This window comes from Ascaphus truei, unplaced genomic scaffold (assembly GCF_040206685.1).
Source record: "Ascaphus truei isolate aAscTru1 unplaced genomic scaffold, aAscTru1.hap1 HAP1_SCAFFOLD_313, whole genome shotgun sequence".
NCBI lineage: Eukaryota > Metazoa > Chordata > Amphibia > Anura > Ascaphidae > Ascaphus > Ascaphus truei.
This window is the reverse complement of record NW_027456104.1, coordinates 102,037-117,923: the sequence shown is the minus strand read 5'-3', so window position 1 is coordinate 117,923 and position 15,887 is coordinate 102,037. Positions and strand designations below refer to the sequence as shown.

General features: G+C 49.9%; 1 long non-coding RNA gene across 1 annotated transcript in view; it reads right to left on the bottom strand.

The window, feature by feature from the left end:
* Positions 1-12,952, bottom strand: part of LOC142483272 (uncharacterized) — a 218,411-nt gene extending 205,459 nt beyond the window's left edge. The window contains exon 1 of the long non-coding RNA XR_012797286.1: positions 12,745-12,952. This is a non-coding gene — a long non-coding RNA (uncharacterized LOC142483272). The remainder of the gene's footprint in view (positions 1-12,744) is intronic.
* Positions 12,953-15,887: the final 2,935 nt, after the last annotated feature.

Sequence of the window (15,887 nt, the reverse complement as noted above, 5' to 3'; positions counted from 1 at the left end):
CGGGACGAATGGTCACCCTACTTACAGACTATTCACTTGAGTGGACCATAAAGTGTCTTATAGAGGGAACTCTAAGGTGTCTTAAGATGCATTAAGATATATTATGTATGTAAATATTTATTTATATAGCGCTTTATAAGAGAGGCAATACAGTACAGAGAATTATAGTACAATAAGTGCAACAAACAAAATCAGACAATAGGAAAGGAAATCCCTGGCCTGGAGAGCTTACAGTCTTAATGCTAGATCCATGGAACTCTGTTGTGTTTACGCTAATAACGGGACATTCCTGAAATTGGTACCTGACCCTGTGTGGTAGGCAGAGACACAGGGGCAGTGCCTGCCAATATCATAAAGAGCAGTGCACTTCCTATTTAGTAGAAGTGTGTGTCAGAGTTAAGAGTTCAGTCCAGAGTTAGAGTCTGCTGAGTCTGTCACCTGGCTGGCCCAGGGTGACAGAGAGAGCCTATATCAATTGGCCGTTGGAGAAGGGGAGCCATCAGCCTCTGAGTAGAGCTGATGCAACCTTAGTTAGGGAGGTGGACCAATTCCTCTCACCCTGTTTAGGGGGCGAGGGAAGAGCTAGCCCCACCCTGGGTGCCCTTGACCTGGGGTGGTGGCAGGGACACAGAGACCATCCTGAGGGAGAGCAGTCCTGTGTGGAGGAAGACACCCTGTACCTGATTGATAGTCTTGTTGCTGCTATTCTGCTGCTGTGAATAAAGAGCTGCGGCTGCTTTTAAAGATATACAGTGAGAGACTGGAATCTCTCATCCCGAGGGGGGGGGGGGAGACTCTCTCGAAGGATTCCACCCGTATTCCTGGGGCTCAGAGATGGAGGCGCTGCACCATTACATACATAGTTACATAATAGATGAGGTTGAAAAAAGACGTACGTCCATCAAGTTCAACCTATGCTAAATTCAGACAACAGATACTTACTTATTGATCCAGAGGAAGGCAAACAAAAAACCCCATTAAGGGGAAAAATTAATTCCTTCCTGACTCCAAGAATTGGCAATCGGATTAATCCCTGGATCAACATCCTTCCCATATATACTTATTTGGTATATCCCTGTATACCTGTCCCATCTAAAAAGATGTCCAACCTTTTTTTGAACAAATCTATTGTATCTGCCATCACAGTCTCCATGGGTAATGAGTTCCACATTTTAACTGCCCTTACTGTAAAGAACCCTTTCCTTTGTTGCTGGTGAAATTTCCTTTCCTCCAACCTTAAGGGATGGCCCCGAGTCCTTTGTACTGCCCGTGGGATGAATAGTTCTTTTGAAAGCTCCTTGTATTGTCCCTGAATATATTTGTATATAGTTATCATATCCCCTCTTAGACGCCTCTTTTCTAATGTAAATAAATCCAATATAGCTAGCCTCTCCTCATAAGTTAGAATGTCCATCCCCTTTATTAATTTGGTGGCTCTTCTCTGCACTCTCTCTAGTTCCATAATGTCTTTTCTTAGGATTGGTGCCCAAAATTATACTCCATATTCAAGGTGTGGTCTTACTAATGCTTTGTAAAGGGGCATAATTATGTCTACTTCCCTTCCATCCATTGCCCGTTTGATGCAAGATAAGATCTTGTTTGCCTTTGCAGCTACTGCATGACATTGGGCACTATTGCTAAGCCTGCTGTCTACAAGCACTCCTAAATCCTTCTCCATCAAGGATTCCCCCAATATATCTCCATTTAATTTGTAAGTCGCCTTTTTATTCTTGCATCCCAAATGCATAACCTTACATTTATCTGTATTAAACCTCATTTGCCATTTACCTGCCCACGTTTCCAGTCTCTCCAAGTCCTTCTGAAGAGAAATTTCATCCTGCTCTGATGAGACGGAGGCATTCACCCCAGAAACCTGATCCTGTCATCCCCCATACCATCGCGGGAGACTCAGGCCCCCCTGTTGCCAGCAGGTATGCACCACACTCAGACACGTAGCCAGACCCTAGTACAGAGGAGGGGGGCCCGATCTGCGATTGGCCCAGGGAAGGGGGGCTACATTGGGAATCAATGTTATTTTTCTTCATATTAATGGGTATCCTCAAAGCTAATGATATGCCAAAATGACGTCCATTAGCAAAACTACAATTGTTTCTTCACTTTTTCTGCTTGATGAATAGGGTGACCAGATTTCGAAAATGAAAAACCGGGACACCTTAAAAAATAATTTATTAAACAAATTACATCACGTGAAACCCCCCGTTGCCATGACAACAAGACACTCTGATGCCCCTGCAGTGTTAGTGTGTATAGAGGTGGGGGCTTTGCTTGGGCCCTTCAACTCTTACAGCCAGGGCATTATTGGCCAGGAATGCCCAGTTCGGAGGGGATTACTACTTCAAAATGTATTTGATTCGTAACAACATCAAAAAACTCTAATACCAATAACTAACAACCACAGACAATGATAATCTAAACCATCAAAAAAAATGTCTACGGCCCTTGTTCAAGCATGTTTGCGGTACTTACCAGATAAATCAGTGCCTGCAATCCACGACTTTATCCGCCTCTCCGAGCGTCTGAAAGCAATCCAGCGTTCCTGGTGCGTGGCTGAAGAGGTGAGGGACTCCCTCCTCTCAAACGGAAAAGAAGAGCAAAAAATAGAGTTGGAACATACCTATCATACAGGGATGAGAGAGAGAGACAGAGAATGAGAGAGAGACAGAGAATGAGAGAGAGACAGAGAATGAGAGAGAGACAGAGAATGAGAGAGAGACAGAGAGAGGGACATAGGGAGAGAGAGACACAGAGAGAGAGAGACAGACACAGAGAGAGAGAGACAAAAGTAATGTACTGTATAACCATTATACCGTACCCCATAGTATTCGTGTAATCATTGTCCCACACCCCCTATTACTCACGCTTTGGCAATACTGAAATGTTCTTTTGACATGCCAATCAAGCTGATTTGATTTGAGAGACACAGAGACACACACAGAGACACAGAGAGAGACAGAGATACAGACACACACAGAGACACACAGAGAGAAACAGAGACACACAGAGAGAGAGAGAGACACAGAGAGAGACAGAGACACACAGAGAGAGACAGAGACACACAGAGAGAGACAGAGACACAGAGAGAGAGAGAGAGAGACACGGGCCTATTTAGTAAGCGTCGATAAGGCTGCGTCTATAGTATTTCAGACGGAGGGAAGGCACACACGCTGCAATACACTTGCTGAAGCCTGAGCTTTTTTATGGCTTTGCAGGGTATGCAGCGGGTGCGATTGGGGGCGTAGCAATAAATATTTGGAGGCGTGGCAATAACGTTCCGGCGCGGACGTCACTTCCCTACCTCACATCCCGATACACCGGCATTTTTTCAGATGCAGCATCTGAAGCACTGTGCAGACAAGAAGAAAAATGCACACAATGCGCACCAGAGATTAAAATATAGTAAATTATTTATTAATAAAACAAGAAATAACCGAGGGGGATCCAACCCCACCTCAGTACTTTCTTCTCGTTGCTATTGCCACACTATACGTCCTGACGCCGGAAGGGAAGTTGGTACGCGACCAAGACGAGACACCGGAATTACAGTGGAACCACAACATACCACAGATTGCTGGAGGACCACACTGCGAGGGGCGCAGCCTATCGAGTTTCCCGGTCATCGTCCAAAGTCTGGAGCTGCGGAGTGACCACCGGATTACCACGGAGCCCGAGCCTGTCTCACACAATGCTTTTACCAAACGGGCGTTTGTGAGTTTGCTATTTTTATCTTGTCCAGGAAATGAAATTGTTAAACCGAATTTACACATGGAGCGGGCGCTTTCTCTTCTTTTTTTTGTTTAGATATCTATCGAGGAGGTGGTTGTTTCCCTGAAGAGAGCTGCCAGGGCTCCAGAGGACGCCCGAATTGGATCCTTTTATGATTGAGTTATAACATAGCTATTAGAGCTACGTTTCTGGACTTTTATTGTGTTTAGGCAGAGTGTTTATTATTATTTTATTACAGCTACTTTTTAGTAATTGCACTGTTATTAATTCTGACCACTAATTCTCACTGCCATTATAATCTCTCTCTAGCCACAACCAAATTGCTATATCAGCTATATTATTTATTGGTTATACCAGGGGAGCACAAACTTTTGCAGCTCGCCCCCCTGCCTTCCCTCTGCTGGTGCTGGTGCTCGCGCCCCCCCCCCCCCCCTTACCTTGATGCGGCGTCACGTGACCTGCAGCGGCATTTGACGAGGGTGACGTCACATGACCCCGCGGCATAATTTAACATACTGTGCTATATGTATGCACACACAGCTGTCTCTTACACATACAAATACTGTTTTTACATCCCTATACATCAATAGGGACCACAAAGTATCCACACACACTTTTAGTTGTGCTACAAACTCTCACATTTCCACACCCACACCATTTATATCCACTCCCACTCCACACACACCTTTTGTAAAGCACTGTATATACTGTGGGCTCTCCATTCATTTTCATTCACACTGATACACATACACACTCTTTCATCACTTGCTTTCAGGAACCTTTTGACACTTCTAGGCATAAAACACATCCACACCGGGGGAAGGACCAGCACAGATAACATTCCAAGAGACACTGTTTTTAAGTATACCTTTTGCTTGCTTCATTCATTGTAACATCGCCGGAAGAAGAGATCAGTGTATCTCGAAAGCTCGCACAAATAAAAGCATTTCGTTAGCCACAGGAACGGTATCATCTATTTATTTTTGGATTATTGAAGCTCGGCTAACACGGTACTGATACCTCTATATATATATATTGCGCGCGCACACACACATATAACTTTTCATCCAACTTTTTGATTTATCATTTGTAGAGAAAATGAACAATGCCGCCAGAAGTGCTATTTTTCAAAATGTAACATCTCTACTAATTAGTGTAAAATGATACTTCATATAAAGCAGGTTATGGGACCCAGTATAAAATGACCTTCATGTTTCTTATCACATCCCAGTATATGGATACTTTCTATTATCACAAGCTGCTAACATGTGACAGGGCTCAGAGTCTTAGCCCAGAATGTGACATACTGAACATTCTCATTCTAAATTTCAAAAAATATTGTGTTGATTTCTGACCTGACTGCCGTGGTTACAGCTCAACCACTCTGTTCTACTGTATGTCACCACTTTCTGCCACAACCAGCTGACGGTGGATCTGCAAGGAGTTCAACGCTCATTGGCATCACATCTGTGGCATGGTTGACGTATCATTTCTTCAGCTTTTTATTGTATTGTTTTTAAATAGATTATATTTATTTAGTTGAGTAGATATTTATTTAGTTGAATAGATATTTATTTAGTTTAATAGATTATATTTCTAAGTTTAATAAGTTATATTTCTTAGTTTAATAAGTTATATTTCTTAGTTTAATAAATTATATTTCTTAGTTTAATAAGTTATATTCCTTAGTTTAATAAATTATATTTGTTAGCTTAATAAGTTATATTTCTTAGTTTAATAAGTTATATTTGTTAGTTTAATAAATTATATTTCTTAGTTTAATAAATTATATTTGTTAGTTAATAGATTATATTTGTTAGCACAGTAGATTATATTTACTAGTATTTAAGTCTCCCCCTCAGTGCCCCATTAGGACCCGTGCGCATATTTCACATCTTTTCGGAGTCGTTTATTTTTTAGACCCTCGGAGCCGAAACCTAAAGGGGTCAGCTAAGAAAGTTCGGATCAAGAGGAGCCGCACAGCTTAAAGACAGAACATTTCCAAGGGAGATGGAGACAATTTGGGTAAGATCTGATTAAAGGACAACCTTTGAGGAAGGAAAGGGTGACGGGGGAGTTTAAGAGGGGGGTGAGAGAGCAAGGTGGTGTGTCAGATTGGGGCAGAGCAAGAGAACGCAAAAATGATGGTGATTTGCTGCACACCAAAAAAAAACCATAAGTAGTGATACTTTTACCGGTGCCCCTTAGTCTCAGGGAAGACCGGCATTTCGTCCAATGGATACAATATGATTGATGGGAAAGGGCACACGGATTTGAATAAAAAAAGATAATTTATTGTGCCACAGACTACAATGTTTCGGCTGCTGGCCTTTCTTTGCTGGATTTAGTGGGTTTAGCCACTTTACCTGAGAAAGACCAGCAGGCCGAAATGTTGTTGTCTATGGCAGTGCAAGAGAAAACAGGTTGGGGGGGGTGGGTTCTCGCAAAGTCGCCGACCCATGGGTGAGTGTCTCCGGTGGAAACTAGTCCTGGACCCCAGGAAAGCTGTCTGTGGCCCATACAAGCTGAGTAACATGTAGAAAGGACACATGTATGTTCAGAATGAGTTAGCATGGTATTTTGAGAGGCACCATAGCAGGTCAGTGCAAGTCAGTGCAGAGCACTGCAAGGTCAGTCAATATGAGGAAGGGTCCGATGGAGGAGTTGGAGGGTCCCAGAATATCTCTTAAAGCAGGGGTGCGCAAATCGAGGGGCACAACATTTTCTTGGGAGGAGGGGCTCTGCGCTTACAGAGGCCCCTCGCTCTTCCCCATAGCATTTAAATTAAATGCCGGAGATCGCGCGCAAGGCCTCTGTAAGTTCCCTTTCCTTGTCTCCGGCGGCTTCTGGCGACAGCAACGTGGCGTCACATGATGTGGCATTGCCATAGCAACGTGATATCACATGACGTCGTTACATCAGAACGTCGGAGACAAGGTGGGGAAGGTGGAGGGGGGAGCAGGGGGAAAAGGTTGTGCAACCCTGTATTAAAGCATTGCCTTGCATACAGATCAGAGGCCAAGAATGGATATGGATATCCGATGTGAAGCCGGAAATAAGACAGAAAAGACCGTTTCGGGGGAAGAAGGTGAGTGATGAAATAGCCGTCACTGTGTAACTCTTCCAATTACCTGCAACTTCATGCAGAGAAATAGCAACGCTTGTTTTTAACGTGCTAAGCGCCTAATGGGGAATTCAACTGCTGAGAGGTTAAGGGAGTTACTAACCCAAACTCTGCGACGTTTCTGTGTCTCTGTGATAACTCCCCCAGGACATGCCTGAAAACCAGAGGTAACTCAATGTATTTTTGATAAATAGAAACATGACCTTCTGGGGAGGGGTATATAATGGGTACTGGGCCTGGTGAGGTGGGTATAACGGGTACTGGGCCTGGTGAGGTGGGTATAACGAGTACTGGGCCCGGGGAGGGGCGTATAACAGGGTACTGGGCCTTGGGAGGGTTGTATAACTGGGTACTGGGCCTGGGGAGGTGGGTATAACGGGTATTTGCCCTGTGGAGGGCGGTATAACGTGGTATTGGGGATGGGGTATAAGTGGCACAGGAGCTCTTGCGATACAGAGTATCACTGTCCCTGGTTACAAACACTTCATGTCTCCTGCAGATCAGGACACACACGAAGGTGGTGCCCTTTGTGCCACCAGATGACGAGGCGGGCTACGAGGCGGACGACGAGGCATACGACAAAGCGGGCGTCAAGTGGAACAATGAGGTGGGCTACAAGGCGGCCGATGACGCAGACGTGGTGTACGATGACCAAGGAGCATACGACAGGTGTGGCCGGATCTGCTGCTTCACCTTTTTTAGGCGGAGGAGAAGACCCCGGGAGCAGGTAGGAGAATACGAGAGGTGCGGACAGATCTGCTGCTTCACCTTTTTTAGGCGGAGAAGAAGCCAGGAGCAGGTAGCAGAGGAGCCAGGGCGTAGATACAGGGGTATTCTAGGGGCCCTGAGAAGTTGGTTTGACCGCAGGAGAGGCACATAAGATCAGGAAGGCTGCGGGAGGGGCAGGTACTAGAGGGAGATAGGGATGTTGGGTGTGAGAGGGTGAGAGAGAACAAGGAGCAGGGCCGGAGCACGGGTTTCATGCGCCCGAGGCGAAACTTAAAATTTATGCCCCAGTTGTATAAAAAATAATAAGATAAATAAAATAATAAAACGCAAAATAAAAATAAAAGGGCGCCAAAATACTGGATAAAAAAAAGAATAATAATTTAAAAAAAAAGATAAATAAATAAAATAATAAGAGGAAAAAATAATAATGATTATTAATGCGCCCCTAGGACCTCTGCGTGCTAGGCGACCGCCTAATGGCCGGCCGGCCCTGCGAGGTATGCGGGAGGAAAAAGGGTGAATGGGATAGATATGCAGGGGGATGGGGGAGCAGGTGAGTTATACACAGAGGCACAAGGGCCCCATCACCCGCATCTCTATATACTGAGTGTGCCCCTGTGTATAACAACGCTGATCTGTGCTGCTCCATCTGATCTCACTGCGCAGTGATCCAGGGACCATCCGATCGCCATTTAATGGGGTCAGGAAGGAATTTTTTTCCCCCATTGCACAGCAGGGGTTATGTTTCGCCTTCCTCTGGATCACAGCAACAAACTGCCCTTTGTGCATGAATTATCAGTGAGATCTTTATACACCCTGCATTGGTCTTCACCCCTTTGCTGCCGGAGGGGCCTGCAATGCACTGCTCTGCGTGTTACTATATCGCTCTGCAATGTGCTGCAGGCCCCTACCAGCAAAGAGATTCATTATTTCAATAAAATACTCTCTTTAATCAAACCTACGTGTAGTGTCTTTTCTATCCGTTGTATCTATTGCTAACAGCTCAGTGATTCTTCCCCAGGACGCTGCACTAGTGTCACGCTGCCAAGCCCGGGTGTGAGGGAGATTTAAAGGGTCACATATACACTTCTGCCAAAACACGAGTGCAAACAGGAAGCCCCTCTGATCTCATATCTTTTATTACACAAAACGGTATCTAAAAAGGTAAAAAGAACATACATGGGATTCTGCTACAAATATCTCTCTAATTACAAACCAATTAGCAAATCATTCAGATTAGAGTCGAGCGAAAAGAAAGGGTTAAGTATGTCATGTACAGTATATGCAGTGTAGGCTGTCCTGCAGCATTACATGCAGGGGGCAAAGGTTAGGAGATATAAGTAATGCTGATCTCAGAGCTGACCGGCTGACCTGCTCTACTGGCTGACCGGCTGACCTGCTCTACTGGCTGACCGGCTGACCTGCTCTACCGGCTGACCGGCTGACCAGCTTCCCTTCTTTCAGCTAAATGACCTGAATTGTGGCCCCTGTATCTCCCAATTAAACGTTTTATTGGCATATTCTTGTTTGACTCGTTCTATACAGACATTTTCTATATATTCATTGTGGGATTTGATAACATCTGTAAAATCTCTCAGAATATCACATTCTGTACGTTTGTGTTGAAGATTTTTCCATTCTCAATTTACTTAATATTAGTTTTTGGCATCAATTATTTATATCGAGCCCAAAATACCTTTATACAGAATGCTGTTCCCTTTAGCCCACAAATGCTGCTTCATTAAAGCCCATGGGTGGCACTTTATGCATTCTCAAACTTTTAGGCAACATCCCTAATTTCCAAAAGTGGGATTAAATCTGTGCATATTTAAATGGTTAATTTTCTTACTCAGACTACTAAATCCCTCCCCAAATATATCCGTTTCACATAAAAGTGTGTGCGCTTCTCCTTCCGCCTAACTGGCACGTCGTCCTTACGGGCGCCCCTCCGTGTAACTCCACGCTGCCCTCCAGTGGCAAAAGAAATAAGATACATTTACTATACTCGTCTGGCAGCTGCTCCCGTATAAGGTGGGTAACTCTGTATTAGGGGTCTTGGTAGACTATATTTTATACTTATGTCGGATAGATGAGGAATTAATATTCCTAACGGGTTATTGTGAGAGGCCTTAGATCTTATCCTATATGCACGCAGCCCTCGCCTCTCTGACCTTGAACACATACTTCAATCTGATTTTTTGAGACTTGAAACTGGATTTCCTAAAACAAACTGATTTTAAACACTGACAAGACTGTAACAATGGTATTTGGGACCAGAGCTAAATTGCTAAAGCTGCCAATGACAGAGCTTCAGATAAAAACCAGCTCTAAAACCATCCTAGCCCGTTACTGGTTTTATATATCTGGGCATATAGTTCAACTCCCATTTAACATTTGGGTTGCACTTTGATACCCTGACATCCAAATCCTATGCCAAACTAGGTGTACTTTATAGCAGGGGTGGGGAACCTTTTTTCTGCCAAGGGCCATTTGGATATTTATAACATCATTCGCGGGCCATACAAAATGATCAACTTAAAAATTAGCCTGCTATATTTGGTCAAACATTCAATTAACTGGAACTGCTTCTCTTTGGTGAGGCGTGTGATGTTAGCTGGTATTGATGATGTTGCTACTCGCAACTGGTTTTCCAGGTTTGGGTGACTGACTGACTGACACTTGTGTGACTGACTGACTGACTGACACTTGGGTGACTGACTGACTGACTGACTGACACTTGTGTGACTGACTGACTGACACTTGGGTGACTGACTGACTGACACTTGTGTGACTGACTGACTGACACTTGTGTGACTGACTGACTGACTGACACTTGGGTGACTGACTGGCACTTGTGTGGCTGACTGACTGACTGACACTTATGTGACTGACTGACTGACACTTGTGTGACTGACTGACTGACACTTGGGTGACTGACTGACACTTGGGTGACTGACTGACTGACACTTGGGTGACTGACTGACTGACACTTGGGTGGTGGGTGACTACTGTATGACTGATTGTGGGTTGGTGTCTGTATTCTCTCACACATTCACACACACAAATCGGAGCAGGGGGGGTGGGAAATCACACACTCAGACCCTCTCACTCATACACACTCTCTCACTCACTTTCAGACACTCTCTAAACAAGAATGACAATCAGCTGCAAGAAGTGGCAATTTGAGATGCATGAGGGACCGTCTGACAGCTTAGATCACACTGAGTCATTTTATGGGGCACAGATCATTGGGGGGGGGGGGGGGTATCTGCAAAAGTTAATCATACAACATGTATTGAAGTCAAGGAGACCAATGATGCTGGGATTAGGCGTCAGGCCTGGTGGTGTCCCAGGGCCCTCCTGCCCTTCCCCTGTCAGGGCCCTGCATAGCTCCCTCTCCTCTTACACTGCGGCACTGCGGGGCAGGTGCTCTCCTCCGCAGCTGCTGCCCGGTGTGGGGAGGAGGAGGAGAGACGGTAGTGAGGTGTTTCTCCCTCCGCAGACTCAGTTTACAGTGTTCATAGCCGCACGGCTATTCGCACTCAGTAGAAAATAAAATGGAAAAAATAAACATCCCGGCCAGGAATCGAACCCTGGTCCACTATGCTAACAGCCTGCAGCATAACCACTGAGCTATAAGACTTTCTGATTGTTTTCTAGTGAATAAAGGCATAGAAACCTGTTCATAAAAGCTCGGCTATTCGCACTCAGTTAAGTTCTACTGAGTGCGAATAGCCGTGTGGCTATTTGCACTCAACTGTGAATAGCCGTGCGGCTATTTGCACTCAACTCTGAATATCCACTGACCATTCTCATTCCACCCTTCCCTGTCTCTCTCCCCCCCTCCCCCCTGTACCTGTGTGTGTGTGTGTCTCTCTCTGCCTTTCCTCATACTGTGCCTGTGTGTGTCTCTCTCTGTGTCTCTCCCCATGCTGTGCCTGTGTGTGTGTCTCTCTCTCTGCCTCTCCTCATGCTGTGCCTGTGTCTGTGTGTCTCTCCCCATACTGTGCCTGTGTGTGTCTCTCTCTGTGTCTCTCCCCATGCTGTGCCTGTGTGTGTCTCTCTCTGTGTATCTCCCCATGCTGTGCCTGTGTGTGTGTCTCTCTCTGTGTCTCTCCCCATGCTGTGCCTGTGTGTGTGTCTCTCCCCATGCTGTACCTGTGTGTGTGTGTCTCTCTCTGCCTTTCCTCATACTGTGCCTGTGTGTGTGTGTCTCTCTCTCTGTGTCTCTCCCCATGCTGTGCCTGTGTGTGTGTGTCTCTCCCCATGCTGTGCCTGTGTGTGTGTCTCTCTCTGTGTCTCTCCCCATGCTGTGCCTGTGTGTGTCTCTCTCTGTGTCTCTCCCCATGCTGTGCCTGTGTGTGTGTCTCTCCCCATGCTGTGCCTGTGTGTGTGTCTCTCCCCATGCTGTGCCTGTGTGTGTCTCTCCCCATGCTGTGCCTGTGTGTGTGTGTCTCTCCCCATGCTGTGCCTGTGTGTGTGTCTCTCTCTGTGTCTCTCCCCATGCTGTACCTGTGTGTGTGTCTCTCTCTGCCTTTCCTCATACTGTGCCTGTGTGTGTCTCTCTCTGTGTCTCTCCCCATGCTGTGCCTGTGTGTGTCTCTCTCTGTCTCTCCCCATGCTGTGCCTGTGTGTGTGTCTCTCCCCATGCTGTGCCTGTGTGTGTGTCTCTCCCCATGCTGTGCCTGTGTGTGTCTCTCCCCATGCTGTGCCTGTGTGTGTGTGTCTCTCCCCATGCTGTACCTGTGTGTGTGTGTCTCTCCCCATGCTGTACCTGTGTGTGTGTCTCTCTCTCTGTGTCTCTCCCCATGCTGTACCTGTGTGTGTGTGTGTCTCTCTCTGCCTTTCCTCATACTGTGCCTGTGTGTGTGTGTGTCTCTCTCTGCCTTTCCTCATACTGTGCCTGTGTGTGTGTGTCTCTCTCTGCCTTTCCTCATACTGTGCCTGTGTGTGTGTGTGTGTGTGTCTCTCTCTGCCTTTCCTCATACTGTGCCTGTGTGTGTGTGTCTCTCTCTGCCTTTCCTCATACTGTGCCTGTGTGTGTGTGTGTCTCTCTCTCTGCCTTTCCTCATACTGTGCCTGTGCCTCTCTCTCCCCCCCCCCCCCCATTGTGTGAGTGTGTTTGTGTCCCCCATTCTGGACCATACCTGCATGGGTGGGGGAAGCCATATTGAGCCCTGGCAGCAGACACCCCGGAAGTTCTCACTGACACTTCCGGGTCTCACTGCTAGGCTCCGCAGTTTAGTCCCGGCCCTGCTCTCCTCCATGCATTGTCTGCTCTCTGCTGCCCCCCCTGATCTGATGGTCAAAAGCGGAACAACCACAAAAAACGGAACATTTTACAGCATGCAGGGCAGCCGGGCAGAGACTAAAAAACCGGGACAGAGGTTAAAAAACCGGGACAGAGGTTAAAAAACGGGACTGTCCCGGCTAAACCGGGACACCATGTCACCCTAACTATGGGCGTCCCTGCAGCACAGCAACCTACTGTGACTCAGGGGTTTCTCCTAAGGGCCTGCGGGGTAAAGCTAGCCTATGCAGGCGGGTCACAGACCCCTGCACGCATACACCCTCCTCCTTTACCTTCCAGAACCCCTCTCTCTAGCGTGACCTCTCCCCCACGCTTCCCTTTCCTGTCATCCTAGCCTTCTGATTGGTTCTTCACATCAGGTGACTGCCCAGGATCTCATGGGAATTGTAGTTTCTCCACGGAGCCTCTCTGCCTAATCTGCACAGACACACAGCTCAGCTATTGCATCACACTGCCTGTCTCACTCTGCTAGGGCACACTGCAACACTGTTGCAAACACTCCACAAGCTTCTCACTGAACAGAGGCAGCACAACAGGACACACACTGAACACACATATGAGGTTCCTACTACATCCTTACATTTTATATATCTTTAGATATATACTAGCTGATATACCCAGCGTTGCCCAGGATTGCAGGGGCGGGGGGCGTGAAAGGCAGGGAGGGGGGGGGGGACGGGGGCGTGAAAGGCAGGGAGGGGGGGGGACGGGGGCGTGAAAGGCAGGGAGGGGGGGGGGACGGGGGCGTGAAAGGCAGGGAGGGGGGGGGGCGTGAAAGGCAGGGAGGGGACGGGGGCGTGAAAGGCAGAGAGGGGACAGGGGCGTGAAAGGCAGGGAGGGGGGTAGGGGCATGAAAGGCAGGGAGGGGGGTGGGGGCGTGAAAGGCAGGGTGGGGGGTGGGGGCGTGAAAGGCAGGGAGGGGGGTGGAAAGGCAGGGAGTGGGCTTGAAAGGCAGGGAGGGGGTGGGGGCGTGAAAGGCAGGGAGGGGGGCGTGAAAGGCAGGGAGGCGGGCGTGAAAGGCAGGGAGGGGGGCGAGAAAGGCAGGGTGGTGGCGTGAAAGGCAGGGAGGGGACGTGAAAGGCAGGGAGGGGACGGGGGGCGTGAAAGGCAGGGAGGGGGCGTGAAAGGCAGGGAGGGGACGGGGGGCGTGAAAGGCAGGGAGGGGAGTGGGGGCGTGAAAGGCAGGGAGGGGGCTGGAAAGGCAGGGAGGGGGCGTGAAAGGCAGGGAGGGGGGTGGGGGCGTGAAAGGCAGGGAGGGGGGCGTGAAAGGCAGGGAGGGGGGCGTGAAAGGCAGGGAGGGGGGCGAGAAAGGCAGGGTGGTGGCGTGAAAGGCAGGGTGGTGGCGTGAAAGGCAGGGAGGGGACGGGGGGCGTGAAAGGCAGGGAGGGGGCGTGAAAGGCAGGGAGGGGGCGTGAAAAGCAGGGGGGGCGTAAAAGGCAAGAAGGGGCTGTGAAAGGCAGGGGGGCGTGAAAGGCAGGTGGGGCGTGAAAGGCAGGGGGGGCATGAAAGGCCGGGGAGGTGTGAAAGGCAGGGGGTGGGCCGTGAAAGGCAGGGGGGCGTGAAAGGCAGGGGGGTGAAAGGCAGAGAGGGGGGTGGGGGGGTGAAAGGCAGGGAGGGGGGTGGGGGCGTGAAAGGCAGGGAGGGGGGTGTGAAAGGCAGGGAGGGGGGGCCGTGAAAGGCAGGGAGGGGGCGTGAAAGGCAGGGAGGGGGGGCGTGAAAGGCAGGGAGGGGGGGGGCGTGAAAGGCAGGGAGGGGGGGGCGTGAAAGGCAGGAGGGGGGGCGTTAAAGGCAGGGAGGGGGGGCATGAAAGGCAGGGAGGGGGTTGGGGGCGTGAAAGGCAGGGGGGGGTGAAAGGCAGGGAGGGGGTGGGGGCGTGGAAGGCAGGGAGGGGGTTGGGGGCGTGAAAGGCAGGGAGGGGGGCGTGAAATACAGGGATTGGGGCGTGAAAGGCAGGGAGGGGGGTGGAAAGGCAGGGAGGGGGGTGGAAAGGCAGGGAGCGGGTGGGGGCGTGGAAGGCAGGGAGGGGAGTGGGGGCGTGAAAGGCAGGGAGGGGACGGGGGCATGAAAGGCAGGGAGGGGACGGGGGCGTGAAAGGCAGGGAGGGGACGGGGGCATGAAAGGCAGGGAGGGGACGGGGGCGTGAAAGGCAGGGAGGGGACGGGGGCGTGAAAGTCAGGGAGGGGACGGGGGCGTGAACAGCAGGGAGGGGACGGGGCGTGAAAGTCAGGGAGGGGACGGGGGCATGAACGGCAGGGAGGGGACGGGGGGCGTGAAAGGCAGGGAGGGGACGGGGGGCGTGAAAGGCAGGGAGGGGGGTGGGAAGGCAGGGAGGGGGCGTGAAAGGCAGGGAGGGGGTGGGGGCGTGAAAGGCAGGGACGGGGGCGTGAAAGGCAGGGAGGGGGGCGTGAAAGGCAGGGAGGGGGGCGAGAAAGGCAGGGTGGTTGCGTGAAAGGCAGGGTGGTGGCGTGAAAGGCAGGGAGGGTACGTGAAAGGCAGGGAGGGGACGGGGGGCGTGAAAGGCAGGGAGGGGGCGTGAAAGGCAGGGAGGGGGCGTGAAAAGCAGGGGGGGCGTAAAAGGCAAGAAGGGGCTGTGAAAGGCAGGGGGGTGTGAAAGGCAGGGGGGGCGTGAAAGGCAGGGGGGGGGGGGGCATGAAAGGCCGGGGAGGTGTGAAAGGCAGGGGGTGGGCCGTGAAAGGCAGGGGTGCGTGAAAGGCAGGGGGGTGAAAGGCAGGGAGGGGGGTGGGGGCGTGAAAGGCAGGGAGGGGGGGCGTGAAAGGCAGGGAGGGGGCGTGAAAGGCAGGGAGGGGGGGCGTGAAAGGCAGGGAGGGGGGGCGTGAAAGGCATGGAGGGGGGGGCGTGAAAGGCAGGGAGGGGGGTGGAAAGGCAGGGATGGGGGTGGGGGCGTGAAAGGCAGGGAGGGGGGCGTGAAAGGCAGGGAGGGGGGCGTGAAAGGCAGGGATTGGGGCGTGAAAGGCAGGG